Genomic DNA, 14373 nt, shown 5'->3' on the forward strand with positions numbered 1-14373 from the left:
TTCACAACAGCTGGAGGGCCGTAGTTTGAGGATCCCTGCTTTAACCACTTCAATACTAGACAGTAGTGTTTCTGTAGGAAAGTTATAGAGTTCACAAATTCTGATATATGGTATGATTCTATATACATATATATATATATATATATATATATATGAAAACTGATCAATCCCGATGTACTGATGGCCTACTACACTAAGGAAGTGATCAGTTTTTATTTTTGGTGCCCATCAGTGCTGCATATCAGTGCTCATTAGTACCACTTTATCAGTGCCAACTCACCAGTGCCACCTCATCAATGCCCGTAAGTGAAGAGGAAAATACATTTTATGACAGAAACTAAAAAAAAAAGGTTTTTTTCAAAAATGTTGGTCTTTTTTAGTTTGTTTAGCAAAAAATAAAAACCGCAAAGGTGATCAAATGCCCCCAAAAGAAAGCTCTATTTGTGGGAAGAAAATGATAAAAATTTACTTTGAGAACAGTGTTGCATGACTGCGCAATTGTCATTCAAAAGGCCCATACACACGATCAGACTTTTTGACAAACATGCAAATTAGCTGTTTTGGAGCAACATCCGACCGTGTGTACGCTCCATCGGACAAACTTTTGGTTTTCATCTGACTTTTGTTGGCTGTGCGAACGGACAAACTTTCTGGCAACAAAAGTCCGATGGAGCAAAGTCTGATCGTGTGCACAGAAAACCATAGGACTTTTGTACAAAGTACAAACAGGCATTCTCAGAACCAATGCAAAAGATCAGACAATACAGAAGTTGACCAAAGGTGGCGGCAAAGAGCAGAAAAAACACATGATTTGGTGAAAGTTGGCTGAAAAAGTCCTGCCGTGTGTATGCAATACAAGTTCAGGGCCAACGCCCTTTGTACAAAAATCCAAGGGAAAGTTTGTACAAAGTCCCATCGTGTGTATGAGGCTGAAAATTGTCCTGGGCAGGAAGGGCGTAAGTGCCTGGTATTGAAGTGGTTAATGTACATTGCCAGGATTTTAACAAACTTTGTTGTAGATTCCTGTTTTTGCTCTGAAGAAAAAGATGTTTGTCCTTTGGATACTGATTCTGAATGCGAATGACTAATTTTAAAGGAATTGTAAAGGCTTGATTTTTTTTCTTTTAAAACACGTCATTCCTTACACACTTTCCTGAAAAATGGTTATTCAGTATTTCTGGATACTGTAATGACCACAGGCTGGGAACTGTAGACAATCGAACTGAAGAAATGATACCAGCACACCAAGGATTAATGGGTCCAAAGCTTTATTTTCGTCACATGGTAAACACAAGGCAACGTTTCAGAGCCATTCAGGGTCCCTTCATCAGGCAAGTGACAAAGTGCAGTGCAAGTCGACATGCAACAAACAATTCAAAAATCCATGAAGAAAATAAAGGCCCACTCCCCTGATGTCAAAAGCCTGCCATTACAAGCAGGTAAAACAAATTACGTAACTGCCAGACCCACAGTGGCAATCAGCATAGTAATAGCTATCAAACCCTCCCTCCCATCAGGCATTGTACAAGTCAAAAAAAGGAAATGGTCACTGTATAAAGTAAAAATTTATCACGAATCATTAATGAAGCTTGTCATCCATAACAAACAGAAGGCCAAAGTGTCCTGGGGAATTGCTGACCTAGGTTGCCTGGTAGCATGAAGGTGTGATTCTGCCTCCAATGCTGTGCATGCTTGCATGCATGGGCAGTAGAAGTAACGATCCCCAACTGGTCGCACGGCATTGCTATGGCAACGCTAGACGCCGAAGTGGCTGCCAAGCGAGCAAGTAGTAGGTCACAAGTATGGGGAGGTCAGAGAACTCTAGGGTGTGGAGTGAACAGGTGCATGTGAAAGGCTGTGAAGAGACTAAGAAGTGGGAAGAAAAAAAAAAAAAAAAGAACGCAAAAGGAAAAGGAGAAAAAAAAAGGAAAAAAAGAAAATAAAAAAAGGAAAAGCAGAGAAAATGGGGAAAGGAAAAAAGAAAGGGAGACCAGAAGACCTGAAAGGAAAAACCCAAGTAAAAATGAGGAAGAAAAGGAAAATAATGCAGGGGGAAAAATGAAAAAAACCAAAGTAAAAAATAAATGGAAAAAAGTGCTCGTGAGGCAGCCACATTGCCATAGCAACACCGAGCGGCCCAGCGGGGAGTGTTACTTCTACTGTGCATTTGAGCAGAATTTGTAAAACATTTCATACAATAAGAGAACTTTGACTAAAATAAAATACATTACTTTTCTATGTATGTTATATTTTATTTGTTGCTGTATCAGTGTACTACCATCAGCTAAATTAAAACACATTCCAAGTTTGTATCAGTGTAAAAGGGAAACTTGCACTTTATGACTAAAAAAATTACATAACCTTATAAAACTAGGTAACCAAGTATTTTCAGTTTAAATTCAGCCCTCCCCATTATGATCCAATAGTATATCCTCAATAGATTATTCTTAACAGGAAACAGAAGCACCATGACAACTGCAGACAGAACAAAGTCCAAGGCAGCATTTCCTTCGGCTGTAAAAGTGTTTTAACAAGTTAATGATCGCCGGTTGCATCAGCCACTCAGGAATTTAACTCATGGTTGAAGGAAAGAATTGCATCATGAATGGCCGGCTTTAGGATCTTTACACAAGCCAAAAAGTGGGCCTTTGCAAACATTTCAGATCTAATCATAGCAGGTTTCTAGTACCTGAAGAACAGAAGAAGAAGAAAAAAAAAAAAAAAAAAAAAAGCTTACTTTCGACTGAAATCTAAAGCTAGAAGTAATCAATTTTTGTTATAGTACTAGGTTTTAATTGCAAAAGTGTAAATAAAATAAATAAAAAAAGACTTAAGACTTACCGGTGACGGTATTTCTAAGAGCCTTTCAGGACAACCCTGGAGAGAGCGCAGCTCCGCCCAGGGTTGTCCTGAAAGGCGATTTGAGAAAAACCTTTTGGGTCCTCTTCATATGTATGCAGTGCCAATCAAACCACTGATCATGCATTAACAGGGTTTTTTCCTTTTTTTAAGTTTAACACAATCTACATAGTGTGTGAAGTTGGCATACGTCCATTTTAGGCCAATGTTGCACTTGAGATTCTGTTGCTGGCTATTGAGGACACAGCAAGGATTATGAAGCGCTCATCTACTTCCTTGTTTCGCTACTTTGCTGGCTGAGTGAGTCTCTTGCTGGTGAAAAAAAAAAAAAAAAAAAAAAAAAAAAAAAAAAACTGCGTGGGGGTTCACCTCCAGGTCCATATCAGGCCTTTCAGTTTTAGTATGGATTCAGAGGAGACACCAACTTTCTGCCTGAGTAACCACACAGGCAGTGAGAATTCTCCTTATGGGGACATTATTAAGAACCTGCAAGAGGATCCATAAACAATGTTAGCTGGTGTTCTATTATACATAAAAGGCATCTCTGCTTTGTGAAGAATACCAACACTAGCACAAAAACAATACCACACCAACATCTTCTATCTTCATCCCTGATACCAGTATTAATAATGGCGCTGATTTTAGGGACTTTAAATGAAGGCATGACCTGGTAAGATCAGTTCTTCCATTCCTTGGGACTTTGGTTCCATGCCTGCCCTGGATGAAGCCTATGGGGCACCGCCTTTGAATTGCCCGCCGCAGTCCCCAGTGGGGAATACTGTTGGATGGCTTGTGATACCCGGCACCACACCACCGTCGCATGAACTCGAGCAAGTCAACTTGCAACTGGTACGGGGGGGGTTCTCTAGTTCTACCCCCCCCCGTATGTGCCTTACCATCTAAGCCTATACCAAGATTTTTTACTTTTAGATGCATCAAGTGCTGGCTCCTGAAGAGTGGCCCTCTAGCCAAGAAACGCATAGCGCTGCCATAAATTTTGATATTCATCAATCCTCCTATAGCCCCGTTAGTCAACCTTTATTACCCCATTTAAGGATCAAAGAGGCCTGAGGCTTTGCAGGCATCATTATGTACTATAATTTTACCCAAAAACTTGTTTTTGGTGCACTTTGTAAAATTGTTTGCCATTTTCAGTGATATTCAAGTTATAACCAAGATGTATTGTATTACCCATCCACTTAATGCAGCTTAATTTATTTTTACATCGTATATCTCATTTGTATTTTATGGCAATCAATAAATTCCTACCATGTTCAAACTATTTTATTGCAACCATGTGCCTCATTTAAAGTCACACCCCCTTGCTCTCTCCCCTTCAGTTGTAGGCTACACCTTAACCCTATCTGGTGCTTAAATGTCCAGACAAAATTTAGTAGCATCAGTCAGTCAATTTGATGTTGCCCTCATTACTGGTTTCTCAGATCTGAGAACTAGGAACAGTTGTCTGGTCCTACTCTGCTGTACAGCTATTCTCGCAAGGGACTTTTATTTAGAGGTGTAGTCACAAAAAGGTGTTTTTGGACATGCGAGTATTTATGAAATATGTAGACATTTTGCAAGCTCAAAGACACCGCAGGGAATTGAACCCTGTCCCGGATTCCAGGAGTGCCAACCACCGGTATCTTTTGCTTTTTTGATTATGTAAAAAGCAGGAAAAAGCAAAACCTGGGAGGAACAAAAGCTTGTTCTCCCAGTAAAAGAAAACCTTAACAGACTACTGGAAGAGCACTGGTAATATACAAATCTTCTAATCTAATCTTCTATGTCTTGATTCTTACTGACTTCAAACGTTGTAACCTGGAAAGGTGAAAAAAAATATATATATTGCACCCCACCCCCTCAGTATAGTTTAGGTAGCGCCCCGATAGTTGAGAAAAGCAACAAGTTTCTGGATCCAAGGACCAACAGACTGAATATCAAGACATGGAAAAAAAAAAAGTAAGGTTACCTTAACAAAAAAAAGTTTAAGTAAATTTCCCATTAGTAGAGGATCTCCAGATTTTCTGAATACAAAAGTCGCCACCACACCTTTTCAGAGCAAACTCATTTTCTTGGCTCCTAGAAGACTTTACACAATGCAAGTTTAATTAAACCCCACCCTTCCCTCCCAAACACTCATTCTATTATTGGGATATGGGTTATCGACAGTGGTTCTCAAAATAAGCCCTCAAGTACACCCAACGGGCAAGGTTTTGGGAACTTCCCTTTGATAAAAGTTCTCATCAATACCATGTCATTGATATCGATTTAAAGCAGTTGTGTAAAGGAAACTGAAAGCATGGCCCATTTGGGATACTTAAAGACTGAGGTTGAGGAGCACTGATCTGCACGTTAGTAAAGCATATAGCGATATGGACTCTCCCATAATGAGGGTTAAAAAAAATGATATATTAAAAAGGGAGGGTTATAGCTACAGGATTTTGGCATGGCAAATATATAAACCTGCTTTTTAGCTTAGCCAAGAGTCACTATTCCCTTATGCATCAAAGAAAGCCCAACTGACTTGTCACCCCCCCCTAGCAGCTATGGTGGGTTTTGTGACAGTCTAAAAACGAAGGCTTTTAACTTATGTCACAAAAGCTTAGGTAAAGGGCAGAGTATGGGGTACTTTTATCAAGGAAATAAGAATCTCCTCACACTACGATTAATCTCAGAGTAATACATACCACTAACATTCTGTCTAAATGGTACTTTAGAACTCTCACGTAACCAAGCGTTGACCTCACTTCCATAAAGAACAAACGATATGTGCCTCCTGCATTCTAATACACAAAGGATCATCCTCCAATGTAAGGAATTCCAAAAGCCCACCCAGAAGAAACATACAAGCAATTGGAAGACTAAATCTCACCGCTTCATCTGTAGCAATTTATGGACCTGCAAAAGGAATCTGGGACAAAAACTGGTGATTACAGCCCCCCCCCCACCCAATAAGTTTGCCGTTATACCAAAGCTAACAAAATATACAAAACTGCTAAAACTTGTGAAGTTGTGAGATGTTACAGGGAGTCTGCCATTTCTATATATGCCACTAATTCAGCTTAGAGATTGTATAATGATTACTTTTACAAAGTGTATTCCAGTAATTGGATAGTGGCAGGGAAACATTTGCATTGGTAAGTGGGACATCTTTATCAAATAGGCTTACATTTCAGTCCCATTTAATTACCAGCAATTGCAATGGGGCACACATCTGTGGCAGATCCAGCTTTATATTTTTTCTTTGGTATCAAGTGTTGAGTTCTAGCAATTGTAATAAGGCAATAATAAGGAAACACTTTGTATAAAAAGGGCATATTCTATATAAAAGGGCTTACATTTTCCCCATTCAAGCACAATCTGTTGCATTAGCATCACCAATAAAAACCAAATATAAATGGTGAGTATTGTAAACTGATAAACCCTCACTAACTAGGCTTTAAAAAAAATAAATAAAAAAAAAAGACAGGAAACTAAAAACAAACATTTTAACCTGCTAGCTATAGGTTTTCCCCATCACCTTCATCTCCAGTGATCTTGAAATTCATCAGCACATCTGGAGAAATACAAGCTACAGAGAAAGCTTTTCCTTTCACTAGACTTCACAGCTACTTTAAAGCTCCAAGCACCCTTCTGGATCAGAAGATTGGAAAACAAGCAGCACCCATACAAAACAAAGCAGCTGTTTATAGTTCATTCTATGCATGACAGAGTCACTTGCGGCTAATTGCGCTGTCAGAAGTTTCTGCAAAAGAAGAAGAAAAGAAACCCTTCCCCAAAGACTAGAATAACACACCACTTACACAAAACATTCAGATTCGCAATGTTGCAAACAAGGACCCAGCACATACAAGTTCATCCATAGATTAGAGGAACTGGAGGAAATGTCATCCACTACAATTTAAATTAAAGATTCATGCATATTACCTGCTACAGATTCCACTGTTCTAGAAAGTCTGAAAAATTAAGCTGGACAGAGTTGTGAACTTCCCCCGTGCCCCTTCCCAATGTACAATGGTAGTCGGCCAAGAATTATATGTTCACAAAAATTCACCTTAGAAAAGTGTTAAATGCCAAACTGCTTCTAATATTAGGAAGAACAAGCCTTGAAAGACTTCTGATGATCCCAGCAGTGCCACATCTGCATTGATGCTTCTGAAAGAAAGTCTGAAACAGAAAGTTTGCCCCACCCCATACATAAAAGCCTTCAATTAAATATAAGCTATAGCAGTTCACCCCCCCCCCCCCCCCCAAGTTATTGGACATGCTCTACTTGTGTTCTGAAAAGAGGTTAAAGCAATATTTGGCTATTATAAGCAAGCCATGTGCTGTATACCAAGTTTCCATTAGTCTAGAAGATGATTTGGATTCTTTCCACAATGGTGTGCAACAGCCAGAAACGTCTTACAACGAATATGCAACAAGCCTGTTGGGTCACTTCAGCTTTATGGTCACTCTTTATTCCTTAAGACCAAGAGGCCTAGGAGACAAAAATACTAAAATATCAGACCCCCTCCCTCCCCAAATCTGTAAACATGTAGAACATCTATATACTAACAAGATGTACAAGGTTATGTTTCTACAGCTTTGATTAAGTGTTAAAAAAAAAATAAAAAAAATAAAAAGAAGGGGGTGGGGGAGAAAGATTTCTGCTAACTGCAGTCTAGAAGACAAGATAGGAATTGCAATTCTTTCCACATTAATGATGTGCAACAGCCAGAAAGGTCTTAGAATTAAAAGATGCAACAAGCCTGTTGGGTTACTTCCACTTCACGGTCACTCTTTAATCCTTTATAAAAAAAAAAAAAAAAAAAAAAAGCAAACGCCCTAGGAGACAAAAAAGCTACAACATCAGACACCCACCCCCAAAATATGTAAACATGACAATATTACTAGCCTGCCAACAAGATGTATAATGTTAGGTTCCCTAAAGTGATTAAATATTAAGAGCAGAACACACACGCCTTTAAAAATTTTAGAACAAGCTGCAAAATTTTTTTTTTTTTTTTTTTTAATTCTGACGAACTACAGTTGTAAGATCTCATTAGCATGCAAAATTAATTGGTAAAAAAACAAAAAAAAAAAACACTTATCTGGGAAAGTAGTTTTCGATTCAAGATCAGTAAGGACACTATTAAAAAGCTTTACAAGCCAAACTTTGCTTTGGGTCGAGCAAATTGCACACAGCCTCTGAAACACCGCAGATTTACTTCACTTCCACTTGGCCAGCTTTAAATATTTAAATCTTGCATCACTTAACTTAGTGAAAATTCCCTTCATGAGATTTGTGAACACTCATTTCTGTGTTTTAATGCAGGCATTTCAACTGTATTCCACTTCATTTCACACTCCGCTAAATAAGCTTCATGACTTTTCATTGAACATTTAGAGATGATCTTATACTAAAGTATGAATGTCTTTAGGAAGGTACAAGAATGTACACTTCACAATCTTGGTGGATTATCTATATTTATCTTCTAATATATTTTGAGAGCATTTGGAATTTTGACGATTGACATTTCTTATATCTTTCTGATATACTCTGTTGCTGCACTTCCCAAAATTACATCTCTCCTGAGGAATTATGATCATCAGATGCAGGATATCACCATGGTTTCACATTAGGCACCTAAGGAATTTTATATTCTGCCATTTCCATTCATCCAATATACCTTATCTTAGAACACCGTCATTCTCAATGCAATGACTCAATTCAGAATGGTGGATCTGAAAAAGTAGAGACAAGATGTTTGCCCATGTCCCCCCCCCCCCCCCCCAAAAAAACATGTTTCAACTTAACAGCATTTTTACTACCATCCTTTTATTAGTCAGCTGACCCATTTATTACAACTACAAGCTCCTAATCTATTGTATTCTACATCCTTCAGTTTAAACCAATACATGAACACTGAAATACATTATGACAGCAGGCTACTTTTAAAGCAAAGCTTTTACCACGTTAGTTTATATTAAGCCAGGTTAAAAGGCTGATATTTGCTTTATTATCAAAGCATCTTCTTCCCAATACAAAATTAATCCTACCATCTGAGACTAAACTGCATATGCTGAATTAACCAAACCACAAAATGATACAGAAAAGCATTTAGCAATACCTGCACAATGGTTTTAGTCTGCTCATGTAAGCATTGCAGAAGTGTGCTCTTTATACACAGTACTATGAACTGAAATAAACTAGACCAATTGGGAGAAGCCCACCCCAAGAGAAGAGCAATACACTTAATAGGGGCTGCCAGGATAAAAACATAGGAGCTGCCATTGCCGAGTGCATGTCCCAAGGCGGTCATCTTTGTTTTAAAATGTGATTAGTCATTAACATGAAACTAGAGCTGCAAGATTCTTGATAAAATGAGAATCACGATTTTTGCTTAGAATAAAGATTACGATTCTCATGGCGTAACATCTTTCACATTATACAAAATAATTGGGCCAACTTTACTGGGTTTTTTATTCCTTGAAATGTATCCCCCCCCCCCCCCCCCCCAAATGCATTTGAAAGACCGCTGCATGCAGTGTGACAATATATTGCAACGGCCGCTATTTTATTCTCTAGGGTCTCTGCTAAAAAGATATAATGTTTGGGGGTTTTAAGTAATTTTCTAGCAAAAAATACTGATATTGACTTGTAAGCAACAAATATCAGAAAAAGTTTCGGTCTAAGTTGTTAAACTTCCCTCATCTACCGACCGAAATTCATTCCTTTCATCTAAAAGAACAAGGAGGTACATTGCATCTCTTCTTGATCTCTCAGGGCTGAAGAATGTTGATAAACATTTTTTCGACAGCTCAGCACTAATGACATAGCACTGTGGAAACAGGATTAGCATCATGAGGGGGTTAGAGATAGTGATCTTTTAACGATCATGCAGCTCTACCTGAAACAATTTGCTTATTTCAGGTAAATGTCTCAGCTAGTGAAGGACAATCCTGACCCATGCACTGGCAAAAACAGTCAGCTGCAGTGTTTCTATCCAGTCTTCCTTCAGGGGTTAAACCAGACCCACCCAATTAGACGAATGCCACACTTGGCCCTTTACAGAATTTAACGCTTTAAAATTACTGAAGGAAAATACTTACCGAACCTCAGAAGTTGTGTTACCCACCCTCCTGTTTTCACACACCTCACACAGGCTACCTACATAAAACTATTGATATAGTCCTAGCTGGGATGCCATTAGTTCTTCCTTAAATTGTTGCAAGAATTTGTTAAAAGCTGATGTAATGCTGAAGGGTAACTGGAAAGCTCACTAGAGAAAAGAACCTGAAAAACAAAAGCTGAAAAACCCCATAAACCACCCCCTTTCACCCAACCCCTTACTTACAAGTTAATGTGGAGTTTGGAACAATTAATTGATGGCATATAACCAGGAGATTTTTCTGCTATCCAGGGCCAGAAGAAGATTCTATCACATTCTTCTATTTCACAGGACTGTTTCTGAAGACATTATCTCCTATTCATCATCTTTCATACTTATGGCTTTTCCATGGCCATTTCTAGAAGAGATTCTACCTCCTATTCATTTTTTTCTGCGTTCTTTTCTAGGTGTCCTGAAAGACCTCACTGAATTTCTGTGCAGATCTGTCCATCCATTATTCTTGCTCAGCCTAGCTTTACCACTTGGAATCACACTAGAGAAAAGAACCTGAAAAACAAAAAGCTGAAGAACCCCATAACCACCCCCTTTTACTCAACCCCTTACTTACAAAGCCAATTTGGAGTTCGGTAACAATCGATGGCATGGATTATAAACATGAGATTGCTTTCTGCTATCCGGGGACATTCCTAGAAGATGCTACCTTTCAGCTTTTCCAGGGAATGTTTCTAGATGACAGTACCGCTTAATCATTTTCATGCACATGGTTTTTCCAGGGCTTTATTGAATAAATTCTCCCTACTATATCTTTGTGTGCTTTTCTAAGCGTCCTGATGTCAAGAGATGTCGCCAAATTTCTCTACAGATCTTCCCATCCATTATGCTTGCTCAGCCTAGCTTTACCACTTTTCATGTGCTCCAATCCAGAGATTACGTAGACATCAGCTGAAACAACTTCAAAAAGGACACCAGCCTTGCATACAGAGTACAAACTTACAAGATGCAAATATCACTAGAACGTTTGAGCAATCTAGTTGACTGAACAAAGCCTAGAGGTCACACCAGTGTATAGCTTTATGAACAGAATTCGTATGCAGTCATGTTCATTAACCTGTTCTTTTCAGTTGGTTCAATATATTTCTGCTTCAAGCCCTTTTAAATTCTTCCCTCTTCATCCTAAAAAGCTATCACCTTGACTCGAGGTCTGTTAGTTTTCATGCCTTAAATACTAAATCCTTTGAAGTGTTGGATAAAACTACAGCCATGTTAATTCTTGGGTTTGAGAGCTCATTAAGGCATTGTATCTTCAGCTGCTGCTACCACCTTATGACTTACTGCACGTTTATGCCATTATTTTTAGTTCTGCCAAGATTCTTTGTGATTTATTCCTAAGTTATGTAGTTTGCGTCTAGATTTCTTGTCTAAACTAGGCTTCTCAATTTAGAGGTGCGTCTTCTGATGCAAACTTATAGCCTTCATTTTTTTTCAATCCACTGGATCCTGATTTTCTTTCTTGCATTAAAGGTTACAGTTACCCTTCTGTCTTGCTTTTTCAATGTTACTTCTATCCTGATTCTCTTGCTTTAAGGTGACAGTTACCCTTGTGTTGATTTTTCAATGTTACTTCTATCCTGATTTTCTGTCTTGCTTTAAGGTTATAGTTACCTGTATTCATTTTTCAATGTTACTTCTATCGTGATTTTCTGTCTTGCTTTAAGGTTATAGTTACCTGTATTCATTTTTCAATGTTACTTCTATCGTGATTTTCTGTCTTGTTTTTTCAATGTTACTTCTATCGTGATTTTCTGTCTTGCTTTAAGGTTATAGTTACTTGTATTCATTTTTCAAGGTTACTTCTATCGTGATTTTCTGTCTTGCTTTAAGGTTATAGTTACTTGTATTCATTTTTCAAGGTTACTTCTATCGTGATTTTCTGTCTTGCTTTTTCAATGTTACTTCTATCCTGATTTTTCTGTCTTGCTTTTTCAATGTTACTTCTATCCTGATTTTTCTGTCTTGCTTTTTCAATGTTACTTCTATCCTGATTTTTCTGTCTTGCTTTTTCAATGTTACTTCTATCCTGATTTTTCTGTCTTGCTTTTTCAATGTTACTTCTATCCTGATTTTTCTGTCTTGCTTTTTCAATGTTACTTCTATCCTGATTTTTCTGTCTTGCTTTTTCAATGTTACTTCTATCCTGATTTTTCTGTCTTGCTTTTTCAATGTTACTTCTATCCTGATTTTTCTGTCTTGCTTTAAGGTTATAGTTACCCTTTTTTTCAATGTTACTTCTATCCTGATTTTCTGTCTTGCTTTAAGGTTATAGTTACCCTTTTTTTCAATTTTCAATGTTACTTCTATCCTGATTTTCTGTCTTGCTTTAAGGTTATAGTTACCCTTGTGTTCGTTTTCAATGTTACTTCTATCCTGATTTTTCTGTCTTGCTTTAAGGTTATAGTTACCCTTTTTTTCAATGTTACTTCTATCCTGATTTTTCTGTCTTGCTTTAAGGTTATAGTTACCCTTTTTTTCAATTTTCAATGTTACTTCTATCCTGATTTTCTGTCTTGCTTTAAGGTTATAGTTACCCTTGTGTTCGTTTTTCAATGTTACTTCTATATCCTGATTTTCTGTCTTGCTTTGTCAATGTTACTTCTTCTATCCTGATTTTCTGTCTTGCTTTGTAATGTTACAATTTAAAAATATAAATAAATACACTTCACAAGCTTGAAGTCTGCCCATGTAATTCTTCTAGCTTTCATACGTTCTCTCCTCTTGCCTGATAGCAATATTTTCTATTCTTGATTGCTCTTCGCATAGTAGTATAATAGATCTTGACAAATTAGTCTTCATGAATGCAGAATCACTGCAAAAAGAGTTAGTCTAGAAGACAACAATTCTGCTGATATATTCATTATATACATCTAAACCTATACAGTAGGATTAAACCAGCAGGACTATCATTTAAAAAATACCTGCTGGGAACAGAATACATCCTAAATAGATACCTGTCAATTAAGCCTTCTGAAATTTACAGCAAGCCAATATGTACTGCATTCAAACCTAAATAGATGCTGCCTTGTAAGAATACTTTAATGCAGACATTTCCTATTTGCATTTCAGCTAAATATTTTATCTTCATGGCTTCAATTTCTAATTCGATTTTATTTTATAGAGATAATCCTATTTTATTAAAGCAGGACAGTCTTAGGTAGCTATAGTTCACAATCCTGGTAAAATTACCTATTTTTAAGTGCATGTTTTGGTAACCGATTTAATATTTTGCCAACATACTTGAATGCTGCACTTCCCCAAAATTACATCTCACAAGGAACTACGGATCAGATGCAGGAAATCACCATGGTTTCACAAAAGGCGCCTAAGGAAATGTTATATTCTGCCATTTCCATTCATCCAATAGACCTTATTTTAGAACACCGTCATTCTCAAAGCATTTGACTCACTTCAAAACTGTAGATCTGAAAAAGTAGAGACAAGATGTTGCCCACATCCCCCCCCCCCCCCATACTCACTCCCACTTCCCAAAGAAGAGACGTTTTGCAACTCTTAACAGTATTTCTACTACAACCCTTAATTTATTTTGTCCCACCCTTACATAAAAGACTGACAGTTACATTCGTATATTGAAAATTTACAACCACAAGCTCCTGATCTACATGCTTCAATTCAAACAAATACATTATTAATATATTAGATGACAACTACTTTTAAGTAATATATTTTGTTCACTAGCCTTAAGTCAGATTAAAGGCCGATATTTATTTTATTAATAAAGCATATATTATCCCTCCCAATACAAAGTTTTTTTATAGCAAAACCTATAATAATCAGCCTAATAAAATCATATGCTGAATTACCCAAAAAATTAAATACAGAAAAAAGTATATGGCAATATCTGGACAAACATTTTAGTCTGTTTTAGAATTGCAGGTGTGCTTTCCATAATATCCAAGCTAACCATCTATATCACTAGGAACTGCAAAAAAACTAAGGGGGGGGGGGGGGGAAGACGCAGTATGTATTGTTCTTTACTCTGTGGGGGGGCAGAGTAAAGAAAAATACATTTTATGGAAAGCAGGTGGGCTTTCTGTAATATATCTCTCTCTCTCTCTATATTATATATATATATATATATATCACTAGAAAAAAAAAAAAAAAAAAAAAAAAAAAAAAAGCAGAATGGATTGTTTTTTACTCTGGGGGGGGCAGAATAAAGAACAATACATTTAGAAAGGAGCTGACGGGACAGAAACATGGGAAGTGTCATGTGAATGGTTTTGAAAGTGCGTGCCCCAAGGCTGTCATCATCCTTACTTCACAATGTAGGGAGTCATTGAAACAATCATAATCTGCATATTGCAGGCCCATGACTCAGGTGTAG

General features: G+C 37.4%; 2 long non-coding RNA genes across 2 annotated transcripts; one reads left to right on the forward strand and one right to left on the reverse strand.

Moving 5' to 3' along the window:
• Nucleotides 1-1251: 1251 nt before the first annotated feature.
• LOC143935394 (uncharacterized) lies at nucleotides 1252-9353 on the reverse strand. The gene is made up of 2 exons (XR_013263502.1): nucleotides 2842-9353; nucleotides 1252-2689 (listed from the first exon to the last, which is right to left on the reverse strand). It is a non-coding gene; the product is annotated as an uncharacterized LOC143935394 (long non-coding RNA).
• A 2947-nt stretch (nucleotides 9354-12300) lies between these two features.
• Nucleotides 12301-14077, forward strand: LOC143935399 (uncharacterized). Its single transcript, XR_013263504.1, has 2 exons — nucleotides 12301-12422; nucleotides 12483-14077. It is a non-coding gene; the product is annotated as an uncharacterized LOC143935399 (long non-coding RNA).
• Nucleotides 14078-14373: the final 296 nt, after the last annotated feature.

The sequence above is a fragment of the Lithobates pipiens genome, unplaced genomic scaffold (assembly GCF_037356315.1).
Source record: "Lithobates pipiens isolate NorthernLeopardFrog02 unplaced genomic scaffold, aLitPip1_a1.2 Scaffold_10, whole genome shotgun sequence".
Taxonomy (NCBI): Eukaryota; Metazoa; Chordata; class Amphibia; order Anura; family Ranidae; genus Lithobates; species Lithobates pipiens.